At 34.1% G+C, this 13,343-nt stretch overlaps 9 non-coding genes across 9 annotated transcripts; 5 read left to right on the forward strand and 4 right to left on the reverse strand.

The window, feature by feature from the left end:
- Nucleotides 1-1,839: 1,839 nt before the first annotated feature.
- Nucleotides 1,840-1,911, forward strand: TRNAQ-UUG (transfer RNA glutamine (anticodon UUG)). The gene has a single exon. It is a non-coding gene; the product is annotated as a tRNA-Gln (tRNA).
- Nucleotides 1,912-2,737: 826 nt separating this feature from the next.
- On the reverse strand, nucleotides 2,738-2,809 carry TRNAQ-CUG (transfer RNA glutamine (anticodon CUG)). Its single transcript has one exon. It is a non-coding gene; the product is annotated as a tRNA-Gln (tRNA).
- Nucleotides 2,810-4,359: 1,550 nt separating this feature from the next.
- On the forward strand, nucleotides 4,360-4,431 carry TRNAQ-UUG (transfer RNA glutamine (anticodon UUG)). The gene has a single exon. It is a non-coding gene; the product is annotated as a tRNA-Gln (tRNA).
- An 826-nt stretch (nucleotides 4,432-5,257) lies between these two features.
- Nucleotides 5,258-5,329, reverse strand: TRNAQ-CUG (transfer RNA glutamine (anticodon CUG)). The gene has a single exon. It is a non-coding gene; the product is annotated as a tRNA-Gln (tRNA).
- A 1,550-nt stretch (nucleotides 5,330-6,879) lies between these two features.
- TRNAQ-UUG (transfer RNA glutamine (anticodon UUG)) lies at nucleotides 6,880-6,951 on the forward strand. Its single transcript has one exon. It is a non-coding gene; the product is annotated as a tRNA-Gln (tRNA).
- A 2,445-nt stretch (nucleotides 6,952-9,396) lies between these two features.
- Nucleotides 9,397-9,468, forward strand: TRNAQ-UUG (transfer RNA glutamine (anticodon UUG)). The gene has a single exon. It is a non-coding gene; the product is annotated as a tRNA-Gln (tRNA).
- Nucleotides 9,469-10,294: 826 nt separating this feature from the next.
- Nucleotides 10,295-10,366, reverse strand: TRNAQ-CUG (transfer RNA glutamine (anticodon CUG)). Its single transcript has one exon. It is a non-coding gene; the product is annotated as a tRNA-Gln (tRNA).
- Nucleotides 10,367-11,916: 1,550 nt separating this feature from the next.
- TRNAQ-UUG (transfer RNA glutamine (anticodon UUG)) lies at nucleotides 11,917-11,988 on the forward strand. The gene has a single exon. It is a non-coding gene; the product is annotated as a tRNA-Gln (tRNA).
- Nucleotides 11,989-12,814: 826 nt separating this feature from the next.
- Nucleotides 12,815-12,886, reverse strand: TRNAQ-CUG (transfer RNA glutamine (anticodon CUG)). The gene has a single exon. It is a non-coding gene; the product is annotated as a tRNA-Gln (tRNA).
- Between the last annotated feature and the right edge of the window lie 457 nt (nucleotides 12,887-13,343).

The raw sequence follows: 13,343 nt of genomic DNA on the forward strand, positions 1-13,343 counted from the left end.
GTGGATGGGAAACAACAGTTTTTAGTTTTCAGCTTCAATACATATGTTTATGAATAATTGATTTCTTTATATAGTCTTATCGCTATCTAGACGGATATAGCTATGTATACATAGATGCATACTTATACGTTGATAAGTATCAGTATAAAACATTGACGTTATGTTTTTCCAAGACCAAATTCTAAGAAATGGGTGAAATAGTAAATCTCATAATTCATACAGGTCCCACCGAGCTTGGACTTGGATCGCTGGATTCAGAGTCCAGAGTGCTAACCATTACACCATGGAACCCTCCCATACATGAGTCATTTTTCCATTGAGACAAAAGAGAGCGCATTAGTGCGGGGCATTTCTTACATTGATGAAACGATATCTCTGTTGAATGCTCATAGTGTAAAGAGTTATAATGTGATTTGATTCTGTTCAGATACATTCTCCTTAACAGTGTTAAATATGCAACGTTTATCAGGATAGGCAAGTTATATCATAATGATCATCTTTGACTGTAACATATTAAAACATTTTACATTTCCAAACTAATACACCCATTTCTTTGTCTCTCACATGGGCTGCGCCAAAGAGCAATGATTGGCACGTTGGACTTTGCATGCAAAGGTACCAGTCCAAATCTTGGGGGTACTATTTTATTACTCTTGACCTTTTCTATTTCTGTCACCTTTGTTTATTGATAGCTCGAATCCAACACCAGTAGGTTGAAAGAGACAATTATTGATTCCTTTCAAAACGTCCATCAGCTTGAACAAGTTACAGAAATACAAACATTATAATACGTTTACATCACATTCCTACACAAAATAGTGTGACATTAAGAAATCCTATCCTGTTTTTCTGAAATGCATTTCAGAGGCCTGATTCCCAGCATCCCTTTTTGAAGCTTTCTGCGCTATTGATAAGGCGAATTTAGCACATTTTGAAAGAGAAGTGTTCTTAAATCAAACCTAGAGAACCACAATGACGGTATCATTCAGATAGTACAAATGTTTTTTGTATATTAGTATGGAAATTGTGAAATAAAACGTTTTTCATGCTGATTTTCAACAGTCGATCTGCAATCGTGAAACATAAGCTTTTGCTTGGAGGCCTCACAGGTACTGATCTAATTTTCTCTTTTAAGATTATTCACAAATCATATGATATGCTTTGTATAAATCAACTATATTGTTAGATCAAAATTGAGTAAAAAGTGACTATCTCAATTTCATGACATATAGAAGAGTAAGGAGAAGAAGCTCATGTTTCAAATGTGGAGAGGCAACAACTTTTCATTATTTTCACCTCTACTAATTATATGCATTTTTATAATGTATGTGTTTATGTTGTCCTATAAATATACAGAGACATATAGCAAGATATAGGGAGATACATACGTGTAAAGTGGATATGTACAAGTTTATAAGTAAATGAGATGTTTTTCCAATTAATAATTCTAAGAACTGAATGGAAAAGAAAATCGTAAAGTTTAGATAAGTCCCACTGTGATTTGTACTCAGATCCCGGTTTTCAGAGTCTAGAGTGCTAAGCATGATACCATCAAACCACCTGTACCAGGTTGAGCTTTTCATTTTGAGAGAAGAGATTGCATTCACGGGGGAATCTTATATTTTATTGCAAAATCGTATCTCACATAAAAAGTACTGTTCAACAGAGTGATAGCGTTACTTGAGTCCTCTGGGCAACATCCTTCCCTAACATAGTTCAATATGCAAAAGTTGAACAGAATAGAAAAGTAATAACATTCTGTTGGTCTTTGACTGTAGAACATTAAAAACTTTGAAATGTTCACATTGCTGCAGCAATTTGCTCCCTTGTCACATGGGAGGTTCCATGGTGTAATGGTTAGCACTTTGGACTTTGAATCCAAGGATCCGAGTTCAAATCTCGGTGGGACCACTTTCATGACTGTTGATCAAATCTTTTTCTGTCAAGTGTATTCATAAATATCACAAATCTAACACGGGTAGAGTGAAACATTAATCTATTGATTGTATTCTGAAAGTCTATTCGATGTGAGCAAATGATAGAACTTTTAGAAAACATGGAAATTAAATGGCTCAAAATAATGAGACATTTTGCGAGCTGACTCTGTTTTCTCAAACTCATCACAGGGGGCTGATGCAAGATATTACTTTCTTAAATCTTACTGTTATTGATAAGGGGAAGATGGAACTTTTTAATTGGAAATCCTTCATTAAAACAAAACTTGAGGAATCAAATTGTGTATTATGGGGACAGAAGATATGACGTTTTGAATAACAATCGTGAAATTCAGACACACATATATTTACACTCTGATTTTCTAAAGTAAATCCATAACCATAAAGTAATATCTTTCGAAAGACGTGTCAAAGGTAATAATCTGAATTTCTCTTTCAAAGAAATTCACAATTAAATGCACTGTGTAAGTCAAGCATGTTGTCATATAAGAAATCAGCAAAAATTAACTATCTCATTACTGGTCATATAGATGAGAGAGGAAATGAACCTAACGTTTAAATTGTGGATGGGAAACAACAGTTTTTAGTTTTCAGCTTCAATACATATGTTTATGAATAATTGATTTCTTTATATAGTCTTATCGCTATCTAGACGGATATAGCTATGTATACATAGATGCATACTTATACGTTGATAAGTATCAGTATAAAACATTGACGTTATGTTTTTCCAAGACCAAATTCTAAGAAATGGGTGAAATAGTAAATCTCATAATTCAAGCAGGTCCCACCGAGATTTGAACTCGGATCGCTGGATTCAGAGTCCAGAGTGCTAACCATTACAGCATGGAACCCTCCCATACATTAGTCATTTTTCCATTGAGACAAAAGAGAGCGCATTAGTGCGGGGGCATTTCTTACATTGATGAAACAATATCTCTGTTGAATGCTCATAGTGTAAAGAGCTATCATGTGATTTGATTCTGTTCAGATACATTCTCCTTAACAGTGTTAAATATGCAAACGTTTATCAGGATAGGCAAGTTATATCATAATGATCATCTTTGACTGTAACATATTAAAACATTTTACATTTGCAAACTAATACACCCATTTCTTTGTCTCTCACATGGGCTGCGCCAAAGAGCAATGATTGGCACGTTGGACTATGCATGCAAAGGTACCAGTCCAAATCTTGGGGGTACTGTTTTATTACTCTTGACCTTTTCTATTTCTGTCACCTTTGTTTATTCATAGCTCAAATCCAACACCAGTAGGTTGAAAGAGACAATTATTGATTCCTTTCAAAACGTCCATCAGCTTGAACAAGTTACAGAAATACAAACATTATAATACGTTTACATCACATTCCTACACAAAATAGTGTGACATTAAGAAATCCTATCCTGTTTTTCTGAAATGCATTTCAGAGGCCTGATTCCCAGCATCCCTTTTTGAAGCTTTCTGCGCTATTGATAAGGCGAATTTAGCACATTTTGAAAGAGAAGTGTTCTTAAATCAAACCTAGAGAACCACAATGACGGTATCATTCAGATAGTACAAATGTTTTTTGTATATTAGTATGGAAATTGTGAAATAAAACGTTTTTCATGCTGATTTTCAACAGTCGATCTGCAATCGTGAAACATAAGCTTTTGCTTGGAGGCCTCACAGGTACTGATCTAATTTTCTCTTTTAAGATTATTCACAAATCATATGATATGCTTTGTATAAATCAACTATATTGTTAGATCAAAATTGAGTAAAAAGTGACTATCTCAATTTCATGACATATAGAAGAGTAAGGAGAAGAAGCTCATGTTTCAAATGTGGAGAGGCAACAACTTTTCATTATTTTCACCTCTACTAATTATATGCATTTTTATAATGTATGTGTTTATGTTGTCCTATAAATATACAGAGACATATAGCAAGATATAGGGAGATACATACGTGTAAAGTGGATATGTACAAGTTTATAAGTAAATGAGATGTTTTTCCAATTAATAATTCTAAGAACTGAATGGAAAAGAAAATCGTAAAGTTTAGATAAGTCCCACTGTGATTTGTACTCAGATCCCGGTTTTCAGAGTCTAGAGTGCTAAGCATGATACCATCAAACCACCTGTACCAGGTTGAGCTTTTCATTTTGAGAGAAGAGATTGCATTCACGGGGGAATCTTATATTTTATTGCAAAATCGTATCTCACATAAAAAGTACTGTTCAACAGAGTGATAGCGTTACTTGAGTCCTCTGGGCAACATCCTTCCCTAACATAGTTCAATATGCAAAAGTTGAACAGAATAGAAAAGTAATAACATTCTGTTGGTCTTTGACTGTAGAACATTAAAAACTTTGAAATGTTCACATTGCTGCAGCAATTTGCTCCCTTGTCACATGGGAGGTTCCATGGTGTAATGGTTAGCACTTTGGACTTTGAATCCAAGGATCCGAGTTCAAATCTCGGTGGGACCACTTTCATGACTGTTGATCAAATCTTTTTCTGTCAAGTGTATTCATAAATATCACAAATCTAACACGGGTAGAGTGAAACATTAATCTATTGATTGTATTCTGAAAGTCTATTCGATGTGAGCAAATGATAGAACTTTTAGAAAACATGGAAATTAAATGGCTCAAAATAATGAGACATTTTGCGAGCTGACTCTGTTTTCTCAAACTCATCACAGGGGGCTGATGCAAGATATTACTTTCTTAAATCTTACTGTTATTGATAAGGGGAAGATGGAACTTTTTAATTGGAAATCCTTCATTAAAACAAAACTTGAGGAATCAAATTGTGTATTATGGGGACAGAAGATATGACGTTTTGAATAACAATCGTGAAATTCAGACACACATATATTTACACTCTGATTTTCTAAAGTAAATCCATAACCATAAAGTAATATCTTTCGAAAGACGTGTCAAAGGTAATAATCTGAATTTCTCTTTCAAAGAAATTCACAATTAAATGCACTGTGTAAGTCAAGCATGTTGTCATATAAGAAATCAGCAAAAATTAACTATCTCATTACTGGTCATATAGATGAGAGAGGAAATGAACCTAACGTTTAAATTGTGGATGGGAAACAACAGTTTTTAGTTTTCAGCTTCAATACATATGTTTATGAATAATTGATTTCTTTATATAGTCTTATCGCTATCTAGACGGATATAGCTATGTATACATAGATGCATACTTATACGTTGATAAGTATCAGTATAAAACATTGACGTTATGTTTTTCCAAGACCAAATTCTAAGAAATGGGTGAAATAGTAAATCTCATAATTCAAGCAGGTCCCACCGAGATTTGAACTCGGATCGCTGGATTCAGAGTCCAGAGTGCTAACCATTACAGCATGGAACCCTCCCATACATTAGTCATTTTTCCATTGAGACAAAAGAGAGCGCATTAGTGCGGGGGCATTTCTTACATTGATGAAACAATATCTCTGTTGAATGCTCATAGTGTAAAGAGCTATCATGTGATTTGATTCTGTTCAGATACATTCTCCTTAACAGTGTTAAATATGCAAACGTTTATCAGGATAGGCAAGTTATATCATAATGATCATCTTTGACTGTAACATATTAAAACATTTTACATTTGCAAACTAATACACCCATTTCTTTGTCTCTCACATGGGCTGCGCCAAAGAGCAATGATTGGCACGTTGGACTATGCATGCAAAGGTACCAGTCCAAATCTTGGGGGTACTGTTTTATTACTCTTGACCTTTTCTATTTCTGTCACCTTTGTTTATTCATAGCTCAAATCCAACACCAGTAGGTTGAAAGAGACAATTATTGATTCCTTTCAAAACGTCCATCAGCTTGAACAAGTTACAGAAATACAAACATTATAATACGTTTACATCACATTCCTACACAAAATAGTGTGACATTAAGAAATCCTATCCTGTTTTTCTGAAATGCATTTCAGAGGCCTGATTCCCAGCATCCCTTTTTGAAGCTTTCTGCGCTATTGATAAGGCGAATTTAGCACATTTTGAAAGAGAAGTGTTCTTAAATCAAACCTAGAGAACCACAATGACGGTATCATTCAGATAGTACAAATGTTTTTTGTATATTAGTATGGAAATTGTGAAATAAAACGTTTTTCATGCTGATTTTCAACAGTCGATCTGCAATCGTGAAACATAAGCTTTTGCTTGGAGGCCTCACAGGTACTGATCTAATTTTCTCTTTTAAGATTATTCACAAATCATATGATATGCTTTGTATAAATCAACTATATTGTTAGATCAAAATTGAGTAAAAAGTGACTATCTCAATTTCATGACATATAGAAGAGTAAGGAGAAGAAGCTCATGTTTCAAATGTGGAGAGGCAACAACTTTTCATTATTTTCACCTCTACTAATTATATGCATTTTTATAATGTATGTGTTTATGTTGTCCTATAAATATACAGAGACATATAGCAAGATATAGGGAGATACATACGTGTAAAGTGGATATGTACAAGTTTATAAGTAAATGAGATGTTTTTCCAATTAATAATTCTAAGAACTGAATGGAAAAGAAAATCGTAAAGTTTAGATAAGTCCCACTGTGATTTGTACTCAGATCCCGGTTTTCAGAGTCTAGAGTGCTAAGCATGATACCATCAAACCACCTGTACCAGGTTGAGCTTTTCATTTTGAGAGAAGAGATTGCATTCACGGGGGAATCTTATATTTTATTGCAAAATCGTATCTCACATAAAAAGTACTGTTCAACAGAGTGATAGCGTTACTTGAGTCCTCTGGGCAACATCCTTCCCTAACATAGTTCAATATGCAAAAGTTGAACAGAATAGAAAAGTAATAACATTCTGTTGGTCTTTGACTGTAGAACATTAAAAACTTTGAAATGTTCACATTGCTGCAGCAATTTGCTCCCTTGTCACATGGGAGGTTCCATGGTGTAATGGTTAGCACTTTGGACTTTGAATCCAAGGATCCGAGTTCAAATCTCGGTGGGACCACTTTCATGACTGTTGATCAAATCTTTTTCTGTCAAGTGTATTCATAAATATCACAAATCTAACACGGGTAGAGTGAAACATTAATCTATTGATTGTATTCTGAAAGTCTATTCGATGTGAGCAAATGATAGAACTTTTAGAAAACATGGAAATTAAATGGCTCAAAATAATGAGACATTTTGCGAGCTGACTCTGTTTTCTCAAACTCATCACAGGGGGCTGATGCAAGATATTACTTTCTTAAATCTTACTGTTATTGATAAGGGGAAGATGGAACTTTTTAATTGGAAATCCTTCATTAAAACAAAACTTGAGGAATCAAATTGTGTATTATGGGGACAGAAGATATGACGTTTTGAATAACAATCGTGAAATTCAGACACACATATATTTACACTCTGATTTTCTAAAGTAAATCCATAACCATAAAGTAATATCTTTCGAAAGACGTGTCAAAGGTAATAATCTGAATTTCTCTTTCAAAGAAATTCACAATTAAATGCACTGTGTAAGTCAAGCATGTTGTCATATAAGAAATCAGCAAAAATTAACTATCTCATTACTGGTCATATAGATGAGAGAGGAAATGAACCTAACGTTTAAATTGTGGATGGGAAACAACAGTTTTTAGTTTTCAGCTTCAATACATATGTTTATGAATAATTGATTTCTTTATATAGTCTTATCGCTATCTAGACGGATATAGCTATGTATACATAGATGCATACTTATACGTTGATAAGTATCAGTATAAAACATTGACGTTATGTTTTTCCAAGACCAAATTCTAAGAAATGGGTGAAATAGTAAATCTCATAATTCATACAGGTCCCACCGAGCTTGGACTTGGATCGCTGGATTCAGAGTCCAGAGTGCTAACCATTACACCATGGAACCCTCCCATACATGAGTCATTTTTCCATTGAGACAAAAGAGAGCGCATTAGTGCGGGGCATTTCTTACATTGATGAAACGATATCTCTGTTGAATGCTCATAGTGTAAAGAGTTATAATGTGATTTGATTCTGTTCAGATACATTCTCCTTAACAGTGTTAAATATGCAACGTTTATCAGGATAGGCAAGTTATATCATAATGATCATCTTTGACTGTAACATATTAAAACATTTTACATTTCCAAACTAATACACCCATTTCTTTGTCTCTCACATGGGCTGCGCCAAAGAGCAATGATTGGCACGTTGGACTTTGCATGCAAAGGTACCAGTCCAAATCTTGGGGGTACTATTTTATTACTCTTGACCTTTTCTATTTCTGTCACCTTTGTTTATTCATAGCTCAAATCCAACACCAGTAGGTTGAAAGAGACAATTATTGATTCCTTTCAAAACGTCCATCAGCTTGAACAAGTTACAGAAATACAAACATTATAATACGTTTACATCACATTCCTACACAAAATAGTGTGACATTAAGAAATCCTATCCTGTTTTTCTGAAATGCATTTCAGAGGCCTGATTCCCAGCATCCCTTTTTGAAGCTTTCTGCGCTATTGATAAGGCGAATTTAGCACATTTTGAAAGAGAAGTGTTCTTAAATCAAACCTAGAGAACCACAATGACGGTATCATTCAGATAGTACAAATGTTTTTTGTATATTAGTATGGAAATTGTGAAATAAAACGTTTTTCATGCTGATTTTCAACAGTCGATCTGCAATCGTGAAACATAAGCTTTTGCTTGGAGGCCTCACAGGTACTGATCTAATTTTCTCTTTTAAGATTATTCACAAATCATATGATATGCTTTGTATAAATCAACTATATTGTTAGATCAAAATTGAGTAACAAGTGACTATCTCAATTTCATGACATATAGAAGAGTAAGGAGAAGAAGCTCATGTTTCAAATGTGGAGAGGCAACAACTTTTCATTATTTTCACCTCTACTAATTATATGCATTTTTATAATGTATGTGTTTATGTTGTCCTATAAATATACAGAGACATATAGCAAGATATAGGGAGATACATACGTGTAAAGTGGATATGTACAAGTTTATAAGTAAATGAGATGTTTTTCCAATTAATAATTCTAAGAACTGAATGGAAAAGAAAATCGTAAAGTTTAGATAAGTCCCACTGTGATTTGTACTCAGATCCCGGTTTTCAGAGTCTAGAGTGCTAAGCATGATACCATCAAACCACCTGTACCAGGTTGAGCTTTTCATTTTGAGAGAAGAGATTGCATTCACGGGGGAATCTTATATTTTATTGCAAAATCGTATCTCACATAAAAAGTACTGTTCAACAGAGTGATAGCGTTACTTGAGTCCTCTGGGCAACATCCTTCCCTAACATAGTTCAATATGCAAAAGTTGAACAGAATAGAAAAGTAATAACATTCTGTTGGTCTTTGACTGTAGAACATTAAAAACTTTGAAATGTTCACATTGCTGCAGCAATTTGCTCCCTTGTCACATGGGAGGTTCCATGGTGTAATGGTTAGCACTTTGGACTTTGAATCCAAGGATCCGAGTTCAAATCTCGGTGGGACCACTTTCATGACTGTTGATCAAATCTTTTTCTGTCAAGTGTATTCATAAATATCACAAATCTAACACGGGTAGAGTGAAACATTAATCTATTGATTGTATTCTGAAAGTCTATTCGATGTGAGCAAATGATAGAACTTTTAGAAAACATGGAAATTAAATGGCTCAAAATAATGAGACATTTTGCGAGCTGACTCTGTTTTCTCAAACTCATCACAGGGGGCTGATGCAAGATATTACTTTCTTAAATCTTACTGTTATTGATAAGGGGAAGATGGAACTTTTTAATTGGAAATCCTTCATTAAAACAAAACTTGAGGAATCAAATTGTGTATTATGGGGACAGAAGATATGACGTTTTGAATAACAATCGTGAAATTCAGACACACATATATTTACACTCTGATTTTCTAAAGTAAATCCATAACCATAAAGTAATATCTTTCGAAAGACGTGTCAAAGGTAATAATCTGAATTTCTCTTTCAAAGAAATTCACAATTAAATGCACTGTGTAAGTCAAGCATGTTGTCATATAAGAAATCAGCAAAAATTAACTATCTCATTACTGGTCATATAGATGAGAGAGGAAATGAACCTAACGTTTAAATTGTGGATGGGAAACAACAGTTTTTAGTTTTCAGCTTCAATACATATGTTTATGAATAATTGATTTCTTTATATAGTCTTATCGCTATCTAGACGGATATAGCTATGTATACATAGATGCATACTTATACGTTGATAAGTATCAGTATAAAACATTGACGTTATGTTTTTCCAAGACCAAATTCTAAGAAATGGGTGAAATAGTAAATCTCATAATTCAAGCAGGTCCCACCGAGATTTGAACTCGGATCGCTGGATTCAGAGTCCAGAGTGCTAACCATTACAGCATGGAACCCTCCCATACATTAGTCATTTTTCCATTGAGACAAAAGAGAGCGCATTAGTGCGGGGGCATTTCTTACATTGATGAAACGATATCTCTGTTGAATGCTCATAGTGTAAAGAGCTATAATGTGATTTGATTCTGTTCAGATACATTCTCCTTAACAGTGTTAAATATGCAAACGTTTATCAGGATAGGCAAGTTATATCATAATGATCATCTTTGACTGTAACATATTAAAACATTTTACATTTGCAAACTAATACACCCATTTCTTTGTCTCTCACATGGGCTGCGCCAAAGAGCAATGATTGGCACGTTGGACTATGCATGCAAAGGTACCAGTCCAAATCTTGGGGGTACTATTTTATTACTCTTGACCTTTTCTATTTCTGTCACCTTTGTTTATTCATAGCTCAAATCCAACACCAGTAGGTTGAAAGAGACAATTATTGATTCCTTTCAAAACGTCCATCAGCTTGAACAAGTTACAGAAATACAAACATTATAATACGTTTACATCACATTCCTACACAAAATAGTGTGACATTAAGAAATCCTATCCTGTTTTTCTGAAATGCATTTCAGAGGCCTGATTCCCAGCATCCCTTTTTGAAGCTTTCTGCGCTATTGATAAGGCGAATTTAGCACATTTTGAAAGAGAAGTGTTCTTAAATCAAACCTAGAGAACCACAATGACGGTATCATTCAGATAGTACAAATGTTTTTTGTATATTAGTATGGAAATTGTGAAATAAAACGTTTTTCATGCTGATTTTCAACAGTCGATCTGCAATCGTGAAACATAAGCTTTTGCTTGGAGGCCTCACAGGTACTGATCTAATTTTCTCTTTTAAGATTATTCACAAATCATATGATATGCTTTGTATAAATCAACTATATTGTTAGATCAAAATTGAGTAAAAAGTGACTATCTCAATTTCATGACATATAGAAGAGTAAGGAGAAGAAGCTCATGTTTCAAATGTGGAGAGGCAACAACTTTTCATTATTTTCACCTCTACTAATTATATGCATTTTTATAATGTATGTGTTTATGTTGTCCTATAAATATACAGAGACATATAGCAAGATATAGGGAGATACATACGTGTAAAGTGGATATGTACAAGTTTATAAGTAAATGAGATGTTTTTCCAATTAATAATTCTAAGAACTGAATGGAAAAGAAAATCGTAAAGTTTAGATAAGTCCCACTGTGATTTGTACTCAGATCCCGGTTTTCAGAGTCTAGAGTGCTAAGCATGATACCATCAAACCACCTGTACCAGGTTGAGCTTTTCATTTTGAGAGAAGAGATTGCATTCACGGGGGAATCTTATATTTTATTGCAAAATCGTATCTCACATAAAAAGTACTGTTCAACAGAGTGATAGCGTTACTTGAGTCCTCTGGGCAACATCCTTCCCTAACATAGTTCAATATGCAAAAGTTGAACAGAATAGAAAAGTAATAACATTCTGTTGGTCTTTGACTGTAGAACATTAAAAACTTTGAAATGTTCACATTGCTGCAGCAATTTGCTCCCTTGTCACATGGGAGGTTCCATGGTGTAATGGTTAGCACTTTGGACTTTGAATCCAAGGATCCGAGTTCAAATCTCGGTGGGACCACTTTCATGACTGTTGATCAAATCTTTTTCTGTCAAGTGTATTCATAAATATCACAAATCTAACACGGGTAGAGTGAAACATTAATCTATTGATTGTATTCTGAAAGTCTATTCGATGTGAGCAAATGATAGAACTTTTAGAAAACATGGAAATTAAATGGCTCAAAATAATGAGACATTTTGCGAGCTGACTCTGTTTTCTCAAACTCATCACAGGGGGCTGATGCAAGATATTACTTTCTTAAATCTTACTGTTATTGATAAGGGGAAGATGGAACTTTTTAATTGGAAATCCTTCATTAAAACAAAACTTGAGGAATCAAATTGTGTATTATGGGGACAGAAGATATGACGTTTTGAATAACAATCGTGAAATTCAGACACACATATATTTACACTCTGATTTTCTAAAGTAAATCCATAACCATAAAGTAATATCTTTCGAAAGACGTGTCAAAGGTAATAATCTGAATTTCTCTTTCAAAGAAATTCACAATTAAATGCACTGTGTAAGTCAAGCATGTTGTCATATAAGAAATCAGCAAAAATTAACTATCTCATTACTGGTCATATAGATGAGAGAGGAAATGAACCTAACGTTTAAATTGTGGATGGGAAACAACAGTTTTTAGTTTTCAGCTTCAATACATATGTTTATGAATAATTGATTCCTTTATATAGTCTTATCGCTATCTAGACGGATATAGCTATGTATACATAGATGCATACTTATACGTTGATAAGTATCAGTATAAAACATTGACGTTATGTTTTTCCGAGACCAAATTCTAAGAAATGGGTGAAATAGTAAATCTCATAATTCAAGCAGGTCCCACCGAGATTTGAACTTGGATCGCTGGATTCAGAGTCCAGAGTGCTAACCATTACACCATGGAACCCTCCCATACATTAGTCATTTTTCCATTGAGACAAAAGAGAGCGCATTAGTGCGGGGGCATTTCTTACATTGATGAAACGATATCTCTGTTGAATGCTCATAGTGTAAAGAGCTATAATGTGATTTGATTCTGTTCAGATACATTCTCCTTAACAGTGTCAAATATGCAAACGTTTATCAGGATAGGCAAGTTATATCATAATGATCATCTTTGACTGTAACATATTAAAACATTTTACATTTGCAAACTAATACACCCATTTCTTTGTCTCTCACATGGGCTGCGCCAAAGAGCAATGATTGGCACGTTGGACTATGCATGCAAAGGTACCAGTCCAAATCTTGGGGGTACTATTTTATTACTCTTGACCTTTTCTATTTCTGTCACCTTTGTTTATTCATAGCTCAAATCCAACACCAGTAGGTTGAAAGAGACAATTATTGATTCCTTTCAAAAC

This window comes from Lissotriton helveticus, chromosome 4_1 (assembly GCF_964261635.1).
Source record: "Lissotriton helveticus chromosome 4_1, aLisHel1.1, whole genome shotgun sequence".
Lineage (NCBI taxonomy): Eukaryota > Metazoa > Chordata > Amphibia > Caudata > Salamandridae > Lissotriton > Lissotriton helveticus.